This window comes from Maylandia zebra, linkage group LG7, assembly GCF_041146795.1.
Source record: "Maylandia zebra isolate NMK-2024a linkage group LG7, Mzebra_GT3a, whole genome shotgun sequence".
Classification (NCBI taxonomy): Eukaryota; Metazoa; Chordata; class Actinopteri; order Cichliformes; family Cichlidae; genus Maylandia; species Maylandia zebra.
Window position 1 is genome coordinate 67,826,718 of NC_135173.1, and position 17,602 is coordinate 67,844,319.

Consider the following 17,602-nt stretch of genomic DNA (forward strand, 5'->3'; position numbering starts at 1 on the left):
AAATGAAATAAATAAATATATCATTAAATAATTAATTAAATGTGTCAATAATTAATTAATTACATGTGTCAATAATTAATTAATTACATGTGTCATAACTATTTATTTAATTAATTAATTCCAATTTTAATTAATTATTGCCACATTTAATTAATTATTTAATGGTGTATTTAATTAATTCATTATGGCAGTCCTGGCGTTCCATACAATGCTTACATATGTGTATAAAGCAAATGTACGAGCTGTGATAACTGTGTCTGATAGAATGAAGAGTAGACTGATATATGAAATATTCCTTTATTGGGTGAGAAAATCAGACCATGTCATAACTGCTGTAAGTCACACAGAATAGACATCAGAGCCTTAAACAGGCTGACGTCTGCTAAATGGGTCAAACTGGGCAGAAAGTCTACAAACACATAACATCCTTATAGAATATGATGTAACACTATAGATCAACTTAGCTCAGAATATATAAAGCATATAAACAGTTACAGCAATATGATGCAACAAACACAGCAGCTACTGATCCAAAATACTCAAAGCTTCATAGAACTGAAACAAACATTTATTTTAGCTCCATTCTGCTGCTGATACAGACTTTAGGTTTCTGAACATTAAACTTGTTGCTGCCTTTCATGGTGTGTAACTTGAAGGCCCTGAGTACTCTGAGTACTTTCTCCCACACTGGAAACACTGGGATGATCACATTATGTGAACATTACCTAATAAGACTGATTCAGCACAGACAGTTATGTTAAACTTTCCTAGCAGTCCTTCACAAACAGGGAACAGTCTGTCTATTCTCTCCATCTGTCAGCTGCTGCTGGCTCTTCCTCCTCCTCTTCCTCACACACTGCCGAGTTTGTCCTGGTGGATCATCAGGGCTGCAAAGCCTCACAGATGATGTGCAGCAGTGGGTCCCTCAGTCTGTCCTCACTCTGGACACTTGCAGTCGTCACACATGGACATCAAATGTGTGATAAGCTGCAGGATTCAAACACAAGTGTAACTTATAAACACACGTTCATACTTTTATTCCACAATCAGAGAGAAAGAAACAGAGAGAGAGTGCAGGACAGACAGACAGGTGACAGTCTCAGGTGTACACACTGCTACACAACAGCACAGAGAAGCAGGATTTAGTGTTTGTGTTATTACGAGTGTAAACAAGAAGAGTTCCAGATGGTGCAGTGGACACATGTGTGACTGCTGTGATTAAAGCATCTTTCTTTCAGCTTAACGAGTGAACCGTCAGCTCGTTCAAACACACGTTAAAGTCCGTTTGGCTCGACACCACCGAACAGAGGCAGCAATATAACACAGCTCACATTAACAGTGCAGTGGATCCTGCTTGTGCCGTGATATTCAGGACTGCAAACCGAGCAGCATCACTGACTTTCAGCTTTTTGTGTTTGTGGATATATGACTGACTTTAATTATCCACAAAATCATCACATTCGCTGCAAGATTAAGGTCGACTATATATATATTTATATATGGGGCGATCGTGGCGCATTTGAAGTACACTTCGAATTGGGACATCCGTCGTTGCGTGGCGGTGACGTAATCGCACTCAAAATGCGTACTTCAAGCATGCGGTCTCTTAATTGGGACACAGCCCCACAATTATAAAATCAGCACCACCATGTTTGGAGAAAGACCAACGACTGACACCACAAACGTCTCTCAGATTTCTGTAATACCAGAGGCGTTGCCCCCTGCTGGTCACTAGAAAGAGTGCAGGTTTTAAAGTAATTTCCTGGATCGACTGCACTGATCAGACTCACGAGTTAAGAATAAATTAGGTTTTTAAGTTCATTCACAGCTTCTAAGTATTTTTATCCAGCTGTGTGATAAAACTGTCTCAGTTTAATGTTGGCTTACGAACCAAAGTTCACATCGGCGTAGGCGGCGCTGCCACAGCCAAGCGAACTTTCGCTTTACCTCGACATCTCCGCTTCGGCTCTTAAAGTCGAAGTGTCGTCATTAAAAAGAAGTAGACTCTGCTCTACTTTAGCGCTCCCACAGAGACTTTTGGCACACTCGAAACAACTTTTTTTCCTGAAGTGTTCGTGGCTGCTCGGTGAAACTCTGCTGCCGTACCTTCAGAGTGTAGGACACCTTCTCCTTCTCGGAGCAGATGCGCAGCACCTCTCGCACCGACCTGAGAGAAACAAACTCGTGTTAGTGCCGGCTCGTAGCGCTCAGCAGGTAACGAGAGAGCGTGAAGAGGCTGGGACGGGTTTGTCCTGCTGGTCTCTGTCTCCTCTCTGACGGGAAACTCGACCTCTGTCCGCACTGAGCTGCAGCTTCTCCTCATCAAACATGGATGCACGGCTGTCAGGAGGCACAGGTTTGTCTCAATGGGCCCACACAGCAGATCATGTTCCAGGGAGGTAGACGAGGGTATTCACAAAGTTTATTCCCAGCTATGTAGACAACCCTGTACTAAATTCAGCTTTGAGGATCAGCTTCTGAAAACATTTAAACTCTTCCAGTTTATGCTCCCTTGACTGTCTTTCAGATGGAATTTTAAATTTGAGTCTTTCTTTGTACAACATTCACACTCAAGAGAAACTTGGGGTCAGTATCTTGCCCAAGGATATTTGGCATGCACGCTGGGGGAGCCGTCGATCAAACTACCAACCTCCCGATCCGTAGAAGACCTCTACTGGTTCTACCTCCTGAGCTACAGCCACTAGGTAGCATGTCAGAGTCTCCTCCGTTATCAAAATTCACCAAACAAATCGCACCACCAGTTAAGAACGGCCATGCACCACCACCCACTATTAAGTCAGCTGTAAGCTGGTGGTGTATGCAGTGTTTTGGGGGGTTTACGCCTCAGGATACTCCAGCACGCAGGCTGGAGGAACCCGGGGTTGAACCACCGACCTGATTCGGTTTTAGTTTTGGTGACTGTAAATGGCTTCAGAGAAGAGTCGATTGGAACGTGTCTGATAATAAGTTTCTCGTATTGGTTTTCAGCGTTCAAGAGAAGATGAGTTAAACTCCACGGTGTTGCACGGCCTTAGCACGAGCCTGTGTCTGTATGCCAGCAGGTGCAGAGGAGGCTGAAACACTTCATTTATTATATATCAGCGCAGGCTTTCCCCAAACAGGTAACCCTCCTGCAGCCTGAAGCAGCCGAAACAATAGACGCCTATTAATTATGCAATCTATTCTCTATGCTCTGTGAAATATTGATATAAATATTTGATTCAGTACAGGTGTATTGATTTGATGATGGCAAGGGAGATGATCTTATTCCAGGTGGGGGGATAACACCAGCAGCTTACAGTGTGGACCATAAGTATTTGGACACGCAGACATTTCAGGGTTTGTTTAATATCAAACACTTTCTGTCTTTCACCGTCTTTGCACCGATACCAACGCTGACTGTACTGTTCAATTCTGCAAAAAGCACCGTTAACTCGAGCAGGTCTGCATAAATGTTAAACACGTCATGCCTCAGACGGTTAGCAGCCACCCAAAGTCTTTCACCGTCTTTGTCCTCTCTGGTGCTGCTTCAGTGCAGACATCTCAGCCTTTGTTGGGTCTTTTTGTCACCATGAGGTTTCGGACTGTTCTCCAGCGAGTTTTCATGAATTTATCTGACTGACCACACAGAACAGTCGTGTTTTATGCTGCTTTTATCGAATCCTCTGAGGTTCTGTTCAAACTCTTACAGTGGGGCAAAAAAGTATTTAGTCAGCCACCGATTGTGCAAGTTCCCCCACCTAAAATGATGACAGAGGTCAGTAATTTGCACCAGAGGTACACTTCAACTGTGAGAGACAGAATGTGAAAAATAAATCCATGAATCCACATGGTAGGATTTGTAAAGAATTTATTCGTAAATCAGGGTGGAAAATAAGTATTTGGTCAATAACAAAAATACAACTCAATACTTTGTAACATAACCTTTGTTGGCAATAACAGAGGTCAAACGTTTACTATAGGTCTTTACCAGGTTTGCACACACAGTAGCTGGTATTTTGGCCCATTCCTCCATGCAGATCTTCTCGAGAGCAGTGATGTTTTGGGGCTGTCGCCGAGCAACACGGACTTTCAACTCCCACCACAGATTTTCTATGGGGTTGAGGTCTGGAGACTGGCTAGGCCACTCCAGGACTTTCAAATGCTTCTTACGGAGCCACTCCTTTGTTGCCCGGGCGGTGTGTTTTGGATCATTGTCATGTTGGAAGACCCAGCCTCGTTTCATCTTCAAAGTTCTCACTGATGGAAGGAGGTTTTGGCTCAAAATCTCACGATACATGGCCCCATTCATTCTGTCCTTAACACGGATCAGTCGTCCTGTCCCCTTGGCAGAAAAACAGCCCCATAGCATGATGTTTCCGCCCCCATGCTTCACAGTAGGTATGGTGTTCTTGGGATGCAACTCAGTATTCTTCTTCCTCCAAACACGACGAGTTGAGTTTATACCAAAAAGTTCTACTTTGGTTTCATCTGACCACATGACATTCTCCCAATCCTCTGCTGTATCATCCATGTGCTCTCTGGCAAACTTCAGACGGGCCTGGACATGCACTGGCTTCAGCAGCGGAACACGTCTGGCACTGCGGGATTTGATTCCCTGCCGTTGTAGTGTGTTACTGATGGTGACCTTTGTTACTTTGGTCCCAGCTCTCTGCAGGTCATTCACCAGGTCCCCCCGTGTGGTTCTGGGATCTTTGCTCACCGTTCTCATGATCATTTTGACCCCACGGGATGAGATCTTGCGTGGAGCCCCAGATCGAGGGAGATTATCAGTGGTCTTGTATGTCTTCCATTTTCTGATGATTGCTCCCACAGTTGATTTTTTCACACCAAGCTGCTTGCCTATTGTAGATTCACTCTTCCCAGTCTGGTGCAGGTCTACAATACTTTTCCTGGTGTCCTTCGAAAGCTCTTTGGTCTTGGCCATGGCGGAGTTTGGAGTCTGACTGTTTGAGGCTGTGGACAGGTGTCTTTTATACAGATGATGAGTTCAAACAGGTGCCATTCATACAGGTAACGAGTGGGGGACAGAAAAGCTTCTTACAGAAGACGTTACAGGTCTGTGAGAGCCAGAGATTTTCCTTGTTTGAGGTGACCAAATACTTATTTTCCACCCTGATTTAGGAATAAATTCTTTACAAATCCTACCATGTGAATTCATGGATTTTTTTTCACATTCTGTCTCTCACAGTTGAAGTGTACCTCTGGTGCAAATTACTGACCTCTGTCATCATTTTAAGTGGGGGAACTTGCACAATCGGTGGCTGACTAAATACTTTTTTGCCCCACTGTAAACACGCTCGTTTACATCTTGCTCGGCAGATTATTTTTAAACCTTTGAACAGGTTCTAACGGCCATGCTTCACATGCAGATCTGTAAATGAACCTTCTCAGGCTACAGCTGCGTTTTGGTGCTTTGTTCTAAGATCTTATAGAGAACCTGAAGCACTAAACTGGATGTATGTACCTAATGTTCCTACTGAGAACGGATGACCTGATGTTGCCCATCATGGTGTACGTCTTCCCTGAGCCCATCTGTCCATACGCCAAAATACAGACGTTATATCCATCCACACAGGAAGTTATCACAGGCAGAGTTCCTGCAAACACGACTTCCTGCAGAGAGCAGGGACAAAATCTGCAGATAATTAGTGCTGGCTAGAAAAAAAACAGCATGACGGGCATTCGACCATCCGAGGTTTGCTGCTTGGATTTTTTGGGCATGTTCTGGTTTTCTGGATGCAGATCCACGCTCCCCACAGGATCGTCAAATGAAGCCTCATGCCAATTTGTTTATGAGGCATTAAACAAAAATTACAAACCAATCAACGTTAATAAGCTGAGTGCTGCGAAGGCCAAGCGCTCGTTAGTGCCCAGGCTTCATTAAAATCTAGAGCAAATTAACGATCAAAAACAAACCTTCCCGGTGGGAAAATTAATGACAGAGCTGTGGTATTTAATAATATGCAGGATTGCTTTTAACTGCTAAGTTTTCTGTTAATTAACACAGACACTGTAATATAATCCAACCTCTTAACCTCCCCCAGATCACCAGCAAGCAATCTAAAGTAAGAGTTTGTGTTCAGAGAGCATCCGTCTCTTTGTATCGAATGTTCAGCTACCTGCAAACAGAAAAGCTCGTAAAGGAATGAAACTGCTGTGCCAAAAAAACGAGTCTTCATCTGAAAGGTTTCATCTTCTACTTTTTGAGCATTTATCTTTAAGATGTGGTTAAAATGGGCTTCCAGTTGAGTGTCGGTAGGCCAACCACTGGCTGCTTCTGTATTGTTTAAAAATAGGCATGACTTGAGGGAGGAGCTCCTGTCTGAAATCGTAAGTTTGTGTGTTCAGAATTGTGGAAGAAGTCTAAGCCTTTACCTGTGTGCTGCTGGGAGAGTAGACTTTGTCAAACTGGAACTTCTTTCTACTTCCTTTCTGGATGACGACCACTTCCTGGTCATCCAAGCAGCTGGAGGCCGAGCTTTTCCTGCAGCGGCAGAGCACCCGGGTGTTCCCCTGCAGCTCGAGCAGCTTGTTGTACAGGCTCTTCCTCTCCACCGCCTCCTTCCTGTCGAGGGATCGTAGCTTCTCCACCTCACTGGTTGCCTCCTGTTCCACTTGAGCCAACTTCCCCAGAGGACAATCGAACTGCCCCAGATGGTTCTTAAAATCAGCGAGTGCCAGGTGAACTACGGAGCGAAGGTGCTTGTTTGAGACGTTCGGCTCCCGGGTCAGCCGGCGCAGTTGGCCGATGTCCACAGCAGGCTTGATGACGGGTTTGGCAGGTGGGACGGGAGAAGCTCGGTGGTTCAGGAGGGATCAGATCTTCTCCCGGAGCTCCTGCTTGTCAGCCTCGAGCTCGGCGAGCTTCTGATTCAGGTGCTGAACAACATCAGTCAGACAGCAGACTTCCCTCACTCTCTCTCTCCAGGAGGGCTCTGTAGGGTTAAAGCAGCATGTTTGATCACATGGTGCTCAGATATCTGACAAAAATAAAGATAATATAACGTCTTCTGACTCAAATGTTCCCAAAAAGCACCACTATAGCTTTGGATTTGTATGATTTTCGTTCCACTTCTCACGTGTGCACCACTTTGTGTTGGTCTTTCACCTGGAATTCCAATAAGATTGATTCATGTTTGTGGCTGTAATGTGACAAAATGTGGGAAAGTTCAAGGGGGCCGAATACTTTTGCATCCACTGTAGATGCTACAGAAGTAGCATAAAGGAAGTAATGTTTATTAAGTGTCAGCTCATCTGAAATGCAGCGTTTCTAACAGCTCGACAAACATCAGCAAACACACAAACTGTGTGTGTCACAGTGTGTTGCAGCTAAAGGCCCAGCTGGTGTATCTGACAGGGAGAGAAAAGACAGAGAGCCAAGTTCACTCAGAGATGGAGACAGAAATTATTGTGAGTTGTGGCAAAGTCCATCTCTACAAGCAACAGAAAATAGTTATTAAAATTTAGACTGAAATAAAGTTTGTATTCGTTAGCTTTGCATACTTATAGGCGATAATAATGTTCTTTAAGGAGCTACTTTTACTTTAAATACATTTCAGAGTCGGTACTTTTTCCACACAGAAGCACCACCTTTCTCCAAAGGAACATGAGCATCATTTGGTGTCCAAGTGGGATTGCTCCACAAACTGAGCACAGCATGTGTTTGCAGGCCAAGAAGCCAAACTCGGCCATGGCCCGGTAGATTAGCCGATCTCAGAGGCACCCGAAGGCTGATGATAAGCTCATCTAAGAGGTGCTTTGTGAGCTTCTTTGGCTCACAGACGAGATTATCAACAATCCAGATTATTCTTTCATAATATATCTGACAGCCAGTCAATGTCATCTATGTTGTCACTGATGCCTGCTTAGGGATATGAACATCCATCGTCCATCCCGGTGACACTGGCCGGTTGGGCTACACCTTGGGCAGGTCAGCAGTCCATCACAGGCAGACTGACAATGCTCACAACCAGTTTAGATTATTCAACCCAACATGCACGTCTTTGGACTGCGTGAAGAAACCGATGCAGGCCAGTGGAGAACAAGGAAAGTCCAGATAGAAAAGAAGACCACTGCGCCACCATGTCATCATTTACAAACACAATCTGATGTTAGGGTAACTCTAATAAGCAGCCGCCCACGTGGTTACATCTCCATGCACCATGTTCCTCACCGTGACTCGTTGGACTGGAGCTTTGCCGAACTCGGCGTTCTTCTCCCACTGAAGTGGCAGCAGCAGCCAGAGGCCCGACTCAGGATCCCAGAACCCACCCCCGTTCTCTGCGACCTGCTGGAGCAGGGGGGCTAGGACTAGGAGGAGGAGTTGGCCGTCCGACTGCGGTCTGGAGTGTGGAGCCTTCCTGCTGCTGCGGAGTCGGGGCGGTCTGCCTCCCCCCACCGCAGGGAAAAGGGAAACACCACCTGGGTCTGGGTGCAGTTCCCCCCTCCAGGGGCAAGGGCACCTAGACCCGGTTTGTAGAGTATGCTTGGGGAGTGTGATCGTGTGTACAACGTCTCTTTATGTCTGTCTCCACGTTGGTTGAGTGTGGAGTAAGTACATATGAGAGCATGAGGGTGGGAATGGATGTTTGTATCTGTGTGTGCCTGTATTTCTGTGTCTATATGTCAGGTTGGGTGTCAGGCGCCACCTCTCTGGGGACATCTCAGGCCCTCCAAGGTTTGGAGGCCTATCTCCACCCACCACCACTTCCCCTGCCAGTGGCGGACTCCCTCAGACATCGGTGCGTTGGTGGTTCTTTGTGTCCGGGGATGGGCGTCCAGGTACACACCGGCTCACTCCTTGGCGGCCGCTTATTGGGGCCTGGAGCCTGGGGCTCGCTCGGGCCACTTCGGAGGTGGGGTGCCCCCGGCCTCTCGGCCTGGGGCTCGGTCACTCAGGCGCAGCTGGCGGCCGGCGGAGCTCACGGGCGCGTCACTGCAACTCCCCCTGGCTTCTGCTCCGCGGCTGCTGAGTGAGCCCTCATCTGGGACTCTCCTCAGCTCTTTCTGGGACAGTGGCGCAGCTGCCCCTCTGTTGGTCTTCCTTGGTCTCTTGTGTTCTGGGGGCCTCTGGATGTCTGGAGTTTTGATCTCCTCCACACCTGCTTCACGCCCTGGAGGACGGGGCTGTGGCCCCCCCACACCCTCTAGCAGATTATTACATGAAGGAACCTTTTAAAAACAAGCGCGTCCATGCTCACAGGTGTGCACACGGGTGATCACACCCACAAACTACACCCTTTTTGGCTCCTACCTCAAAGCACACTGTGTTCTGTTGATCTTATGTGCTGCACAATAATGTTTAACATTTAGTATTTACTGTCATATTCCCATATATCATTGTGATGTTGTTTATTCTATTACTCTTGTTCTCTTCTGCTTGCTTTCTTTTTTCTTTCTCAGCAGGTGATCCAGGTGATTGATATATGCATTTTTTTTTCTCTGCCCGTTCTGTTGGTTTTTGTCTTTTGCCCTTCTCCCCCGTCCCTCTTCTCAGCTGTTTCTCTTTCCCTCTTTCTTTCTCCCCTTCTTTCCCCCAGTCAAGTCTGTCCCGTATTCAGCAAGTGAAAATAAAATAAACAATAAAAGGTGAATCAAATGGACCATTACGGCAAGGCTGGGATGGTCAGTTTGGTAAAGTAAATCCGTTGGGCATCTTTCTTTGCCTTTAGACAACAATTCTGATGCAAAAGAGCCAAACGGGACAGGCCAAAAAAAAAAAAAAAGGATCCCAGAACCTGCAGATATTCCCCCTCTCCTGCATGGAAACAGCAGAACCAACAGGATTCTCTAAAGACAAACTCACATGCTTCTGAAACTGCAGAGCTAACGATAAGTGAACGCAGCAGTCGAGGGTAGGCTGGTGCACAGTTTACACAGCATCGCACAGTAAGTGGCTACTCCTGCAGTGCAGACTGGACTGTCTCAGCAGCAGGTTCACTCACAGACTTTAATCTGTCATCATGACTTTTCTGCATCAACATTTGTAAAGGCTTTTGTAAGTGCAGGCACAGCAGTGCTTTTTTTTTTAGATGCTGCCGGTGCGGTCGTCCTCCCAGGCCGTCGGCAGTCTGCAGCTGACCGCAGCCCTGGAGGAAAGAGCGAGTCCTGTCATCACTCCCGTTTTCATGGAGGAAACTCTCGAAGTGCAGAGACACTTCTTCCCCCTCTGCCGCAGTTTCCTGGTAGTAACACAAAAGCCACTCACTGCTCAACACTGTCAAACCCACTTTGGTGCAAATACACTGGAAGTGACAGTCGCTGAGAATCATCACAGCCTGCCAGAGGACAGCAGCTGGAGTGCTGGATGTGTGCGTGCTGTTCTGGTCATCACAGAATATTATCAGCACTGTTACCGTTTACATGCTTTATGCCTCATTTCCAGCAGAGAAAGACTCTAATCATGATGGAAAATGTGAAGGAGGGCATCGATTTTCAGCTCGTCCTGCTGGTAAAGACCTCCCACATCGTCATTCCTACTAAACCAAAGTAATTCAGTAATAGGCAAACAGCTAAACAACCATGCACGACAAAAATTCTTCCCTGTTTTGTTTAGTTGGTAGTTTTTTTGTTGTTTTTCCCCACATTTTAAATTAAGAACATTTCTATGAATTAACATAAACTTTCTGTAGCTGCAGGACAGTCTGAGCAAAACCTTTTTTATTTTACACATTCATTTCTTATAATTTTCTCAGATTGTCCCACAAATCGAGACCTGCTGTTGAAATGACAGCGTGGTCTGCAGTGCCGCTGCAGGGGAGGAGGACGCACCTGAGCGGGACCGCAAACACGCCTCGCCGCCTTAACGTCTGTGCGATCTATGCTGTTGTGTTGGTGTGTGTCGGGCTGTGAGCTGCAAAGCTACAGCCGGCTGTGTGCGTCAGCAACTGTGTGTGAAAAGCGTGTTCATGCAAACATCGTCGGGTCTGCTGTGATATGTTTACAACGGGACTTCTGCTCCTGAACCTCTGCGCACAGCGTCTGCAGGTCGGGGCTGTACGAAGTCACTTTCATCTTTACAGGACTGTAAGCTGTCGTCTGTGAGGCGTGAGCGTGTTTGTTTTTAACACAGTTCACGGTGGAGCTGCTGACATAATGTGGATCCGAAGATCCATAATTGGCCTACCTGGGGCTGAAAGTCTCGATAAATGCAGGCGTTTCGGCGGCTACACCGGCTTCCGCGAGTGTGACGCTTATTTTGAGCGATGAAAAAATAATAGAATATTGTGGTGGACCACTGGAGGGCTCCACTCACACCCAGTTCTCAGGAAGTGTTGTTGCTGTGTTTTGGAGTGAAAAGTATTCAGTTGTGTGGTGATGAGTAATAAACGAGGAGTGTTAATCGAGAGCTCTCGTGTCGTCTGTGTTTACCTCCACATTGGTGACCCCTGACTCCAACATGCTGTAGTCCGATGGTGGCGCCGACTCCGCTCTGGATGCATCAGCAGCCGCCAGCCCTCTGCCTCCTGCTGCAGCTGCGTTTGCTGTGGCGCTCGAGCTGCCGGACTTTTGGCTTCACGATCCCCCGTCGTGGTTCGTGCACGTGGAGGCTCAGTTCGCCCTTTGTGGCATCTCGGCTGACAACACGAAATATCACCATGTGGTGGCCTCTCTCGACCCGCCAACCACCCGTCATGCGTTGACTCTCCTCCGGGACCCACACACCCGAGGGAAATACGCCGCCCTTAAGGAGCTGCTTCTTCGGCGCTATGCCCTCTCCGATGCAGAGCGAGCCGAGAAGCTCCTCTCCCTCTCAGGCCTGGGTGGCGGTACGGCTCTCGAACTGATGGAGCACATGCTATCCTTTCTCGGACCGGACGACGGGGGGATTCCTCTTCGCCCACATCTTCCTCCGACAGTTGCCAGCGGCCGTGAGAGCCGGTGTTCCAGATCTACTGGAGTTTAGATCAACTGGCGTTGGTCGAACAGATGTGTGGCAGTCTTGCGTTTCAGGAGCTGCTACCGACAAACCAGCAAAAAAACGCCAAATGTGTCATCTGTGACACTTGTGAGGTTGTCTCAAACACACTCCGTCAGTCTTGATGCTGTTGAACAACAAAATGTTTAAAATGTGGCGAGTTTACCTGGTGATATCCTCACGCGCGACGCGATCGCGAAAACAGCAAACAAGTAACACCACGCCGATGTTGTTCACAGGACAGCAAGAGTCAACGATCGGGAGACTCTTGTCGTCGTTATCGTTCCCCTCGCACGGTTTATTTCTCCGAATTCAGCGTTTTTGCTTCACAACTACAGCGAGCAGTTTACTTTGTGCACTAACATGGACTCGAGTCAACTAGCGCCACCTCTGGCCAAGTGCCACAGCCTACAGCCAGATCAGCCTGTGACACACATCTGCACCACGTTTGAATTCGTGTCATGCACATTTGTACCTTTCAACTGTGTCTGTTTGTGCGTCATGCAAATAAACCTTTGAAATGAATGAAATGACACTAATATTTCACCAGTGTTGTAACATCACATGTCGTTAGCGTAGTCTGCCTGTGTCTTTTCTCTGCGAACAAACATGTTAGAGTTGGTTGTGATATACAGTCTGTATAAGTGTGGTCAATCTAATAAACATGTGTAAGGAGACGGCAGTTACTGTGAATTCACAGCAGTTACACAGTGATTAGTAATAAACAGCCAGTGAGAGTGAGTGGATTTAAGAAAGTCAGTGACTCAGGTGTGTCGCTTGGTTTATCATCTGTTTGTGAGACTGGAGGAGACGTAGAAATCTTTTGTTTTAAATCTTAGTTAGGAAGATTCCTGTTTGAAAACAAGCACTCTTTGTGAGAAATGCAAGAAGTACATCTGCAGAAAGCACACAGTTACATTCTGTCCATCATGTGGACAAAATCGAAAATGTTGAGCATTGAAAAACTGAGAACATTGGGCAAGTTCAACAGAAATGTGTTTGTAAGAACGAAAAACCAAATTGTTCCTAAAATAGTTATGGAAAGTCTAACTGTTGTATGTCTGTGTTCTACATGTTTATCTGATGGGAAATAAAGTTGCTATTGTTTTATTGCAGTTTTTGGATAATTCTGAGTGGATTTACACAGTACGGGTCAAAATGACCTGCAACAAAATCAATCTCACTCTTTTGTTCTTCAACATAATACAAGGGTTAATTTCCAAAACTTGCTTATGATCTTCAATTTGTAGCAGATCCACTATCACACAGCAGCTGGAGCAGTTTCAAATGGAGCTCAGTCCACTGCTACCACAGCCCACTACTAGATTAACTTGTGACACATCTGCACCTGCTGCTATGATCACAGTGAGTAGAGGCTGAGTGGCTGCACTTACCCCTGGTACATCCAAATCTACCCACAAACATGTTGACAGATGCAATGCCAGCAATGTGAATTGTCAACACTGAAAACAATAAGTAAGCAAAGACAACAGGGATCATTTGTTTCTGTTTATTTAGCACCCACAACATTTGTAGTCGCCTTCTGCACAGGGGAAGTCCACACACACCGTGTGGTACCACTTTCCACAGAAGGTGCATTCAGTCTGCAAGATTGAATGAGATTGTCAGAGTCATTGTCTGACTGTTTATTACTAATCACTGTGTAACTGCTGTGAATTCACAGTAACTGCCGTCTCCTTACACATGTTTATTAGATTAACCACACTTATACAGACTGTATATCACAACCAACTCTGAAATGTTTGTTTGCAGAGAAAAGACACAGACAGACTGCGCTAACGACATGTGATGTTACAACACTGGTGAAATATTAGTGTCATTTCATTCATTTCAAAGGTTTATTTGCATGACGCACAAACAGACACAGTTGAAAGGTACAAATGTGCATGACACGAAATCAAACGTGCTGCAGATGTGTGTCACAGGTTGATCTGGCTGTAGGCTGTGGCACGTGGCCAGAGGTGGCGCTGGTTGACTCGACTCCATGTTAGTGCACAAAGTAAACTGCTCGCTGTAGTTGTGAAGCAAAAACGCTGAAACCGGAGAAATAAACCGTGCGAGGGGAACGATAACGACGACAAGAGTCTCCCGATCGTTGACTCTTGCTGTCCTGTGAACAACATCGGCGTGGTGTTACTTGTTTGCTGTTTTCGCGATCGCGTCGCGCGTGAGGATATCACCAGGTAAACTCGCCACATTTTAAACATTTTGTTGTTCAACAGCATCAAGACTGACGGAGTGTGTTTGAGACAACCTCACAAGTGTCACAGGTGACACATTTGGCGTTTTTTTGCTGGTTTGTCGGTAGCAGCTCCTGAAACGCAAGACTGCCACACATCTGTTCGACCAACGCCAGTTGATCTAAACTCCAGTAGATCTGGAACACCGGCGCTCCATCTGTTGTAAGTCCAACAAGTTTGTCCCAGGGCAGCTGTGCAGTGTCCATCATGTCTGTACTTTCATCCACAGCCGAGCATGCAGTGAAGTTTTTGCTTCTTTCACACAACTGTGTTCTTAAATCAGTGACCATCTCACAAACCGATCAGCAATCGTATTTCTGCTCAGGCTCACATTTGCTAAACTCTGCATTTTGTCTGGACACAAGACGTCCACAGCTTCATCCTGCAGCTCTTCAGAGCGGTACCGGGCTGCTTTGGCTCCTCTGCTACGATAAAACTTGCTTTCACAACAGCTTCACTTTGTGGTTTTGCTCTGGTGACGAACGTCTGCTGAAACGTCAGATTCTTCTTCAGCTCTTCTACTTCCTGTAGTTTCTGCGTTTCGGTTTTTCAGCTTATCCTGACGTTTTGTCTCGTAGTGCCGTCTTAAATTAAATTCCTTCATTACAGCCACATTAGCTCCACTAATAAGACGCACGGTTTACCAGCATGTCTGTAAACATATATTCAGCCTCCCACCGGCGCTGAAAGGCTCTGCTTTCAGAGTCAACTTTTCTCTGCACCATCATGAGCGGCGAGCTTGACGCGGGAATGTTCCCAGTTAGCCTAGCGCTCAGCAAGGAGGCTGCAGCGCTGCATCATGGGATCCGTAGTTTGTATATTACTAGCGCCTCATATCGCCGGGACATGCATAACAATAATAATACATCTATATAAAATGATCTCGCGGGCCGTATGTGGCCCGTGGGCCTTGACTTTGACACATGTGCCCTAACCCTGACCCTAAACCTAATTGTAACCCCGACACTAAAACCACATTTTGAGCCTCAAAAAGGACTTCAAACTTGTGAGGACCGGTGAGTGTGTCCTCAGAGTGACTGTTGGTTCTCACAAGTATAGTAGGATGCAGATTTCGGTTCTCACAAAGATAGCTAGACAGGAACATGCGCACACACACACTCCTTCCCAGACTCCAGTGGATACAAACAGTGTGGAGGAAACGTTACCTGCAAGGTGCCGTTGCTCCCTCCTGCAGGTGTGGAGGCCTCCGGGCTCCGCCTCTCGGGTTTCTAGCGTGCCCAGCTGAGGCTCCTCACTGACAGACGCTCCGCTGCCCATCACGACATCCACAGACTCAGAAGCATCCAGAGAAAAGGAGACAGAGAGGGAGCTGGCAGTGATGTCAGCCTGACAGGTGAGAACAGGTAATCCGACACACGGGAGTGTCTCCTGTCACCTCTGAGGATGACTTAAAGGGGTTTCCCTTCTCATGAGGTCTTGTTAATGGTTTTTTATGAATGGTTTAAATGTGATTTCAGTAGTTATCATGTGACAAACTGCTGGTTTATCAACCTGCTGTTTGTCATTTACAAACTCATTTCTCCAAGAAGCTGCTGTGAAGAGAAGATCTCCAAAGTTTTACCCTCAGTGTTCTTGCTCTGCACTGCTGAAGATCAACACTAGAGGGCAGCATCTACACACTAAGACACTGCAGGGAACACGACTCCTGTTACTCATCCTGGAGAAGGTCGATGGTGTTGATACAGAAACACTTTAGACTGCAGAGCAAACTCACCTGTTCAGCCTTTCATGACCTGCCCACTGAGGCCCTGACCGTCCGACAGCTCTCCTTTCTTCTGCTTTGTTCAACACCAGTATCGGTCATTTAACCTTGCTTTGGGGTTAATCTCACTGTCGTGACCTCAGTCAGCAGTTTGCATCCTTCACTGTTGCCCAGGGGCGTGTCTAGAAGTGGGCGTGAGGTGGCGCCTGCCCTCCCTGAAATCTGATTGGCCCCTTGGGACCACGCTGGGCTGGAACACTGCTCCTCTTTTAGCCCCCACCATGTTGGATGAGACAGGAACATTTACTCAGGTTTTATGTACTTTTTCTTCATTGAAGTATTTCCACACACTTTATGTTTTGAGTGAAATCACTGCATGATCGATCTGCTAAACAATATATTAGTGATTAAAACCATCATCAGCTGGAACATTAAAGATATACACATCAGTAAATCTATAATTACAGCCCAGTAACATCATCATATATTTGAATACACAACCACTCAGCTATTAGGCTACTTAAAAAAGCTTCATTTCTAAGGCTACATTAAACATTATCTTTGTTAGAATTACCTTTGAATATATATTCCAGATATCTGTAGTATTATTAGAATCATGAGATTACAACATATTTACCTCTCCTCCACTTCTTTGAAGTGTGTCCCAGTCCTAGTGCACTGGTTAGCATGTTTTGGTTCGTGCAACTGGTCCGTCGGGTTATTGTCTCCCCAGGAACATTTCCGTTGTGCTTCGTGTGCTTTTGCAGCGCTTTTCTTTTTGCAGCGTCTTTCTTTTTGCAGCATTTTTCTTTTTGCAAGTGTTTTCTGAAGTTGCAGTCCGTTTGGCCTCTCAGGGCCACTGTACTTTTTTGCACTTTGCAGAACACAAAAAACAAAAGCAAACACAAAAGAGTAGAGCATGTCTGCATGCATGCTGATTCAGCAGGGGTAATATTAAAGAAGGAAAGCAGAGAATATTTATTTGAAAGTGAAAGAGGATTCCTGAGAGCCTGACGACAGGAAGTTACTGATGCTCAGACTGTCGTGCCTGCTTACCATGTCCCCACAACACTAGAGCCAAAGCCACACTTATCAGAGGGCGAACAGGCACGTCCACGCCAGTTCACCCCAAATCACACGCGCAGAGCATCAAGCTGTGAAGACTGTTTGAAATCCGCTCGTGTGCAGCAGATTTACCACAGTGGAGAGGTGGGAGTGCTCAAAATGTGTACAGAAACAAAAGTGTGCCTGTGTGAGTGGAACGAGCGTGCTGGAGTAGTGCTGCAGGGCTGACAGTTTAAGGTGTTTTAGCCTCGCCTCCTGCTACACCTGAAATGAAGCCTGAGCTTCTGGCTCACATGGATTATGTGCACAGGTGACCTCGTTATCAGAACTGTGGCCATGTTTAATGCGAACATCCACCACGGCAGCAGGATACAGAGGAATAAATATATGTGAAAGGTTTACCCTCTTATGTGAACTCTGGCACTTTCTCTTCTTCAGTGTTCGGCTGTTTTGGACGTGTCATGAAATGTGCTCCCAGAACTCGCTTCAGGCCAGACAAAGTGAGAGCAGCTGGTGATCCCAGCAGATATATTGTATCCCAGTCTGTGAGCCATGGAGCAGTAAAATCCTCGCTGATTGCTCCTTTTAAAAGAGGTGGACGCGTTTCTGCTCCCGGAGGAGCTGCCGGCTGTT

General features: G+C 46.4%; 1 long non-coding RNA gene across 2 annotated transcripts; it reads right to left on the reverse strand.

The window, feature by feature from the left end:
• Positions 1-292: 292 nt before the first annotated feature.
• Positions 293-17,601, reverse strand: LOC143419588 (uncharacterized). 2 transcript variants are annotated; one of them, XR_013099607.1, is made up of 4 exons: positions 15,348-17,601; positions 6,379-6,938; positions 2,107-2,167; positions 293-987 (listed from the first exon to the last, which is right to left on the reverse strand). It is a non-coding gene; the product is annotated as an uncharacterized LOC143419588 (long non-coding RNA). The 2 variants fall into 2 exon arrangements; XR_013099606.1 differs by lacking the exon at positions 15,348-17,601 and having other exon boundaries at positions 6,379-7,945.
• Position 17,602: the final 1 nt, after the last annotated feature.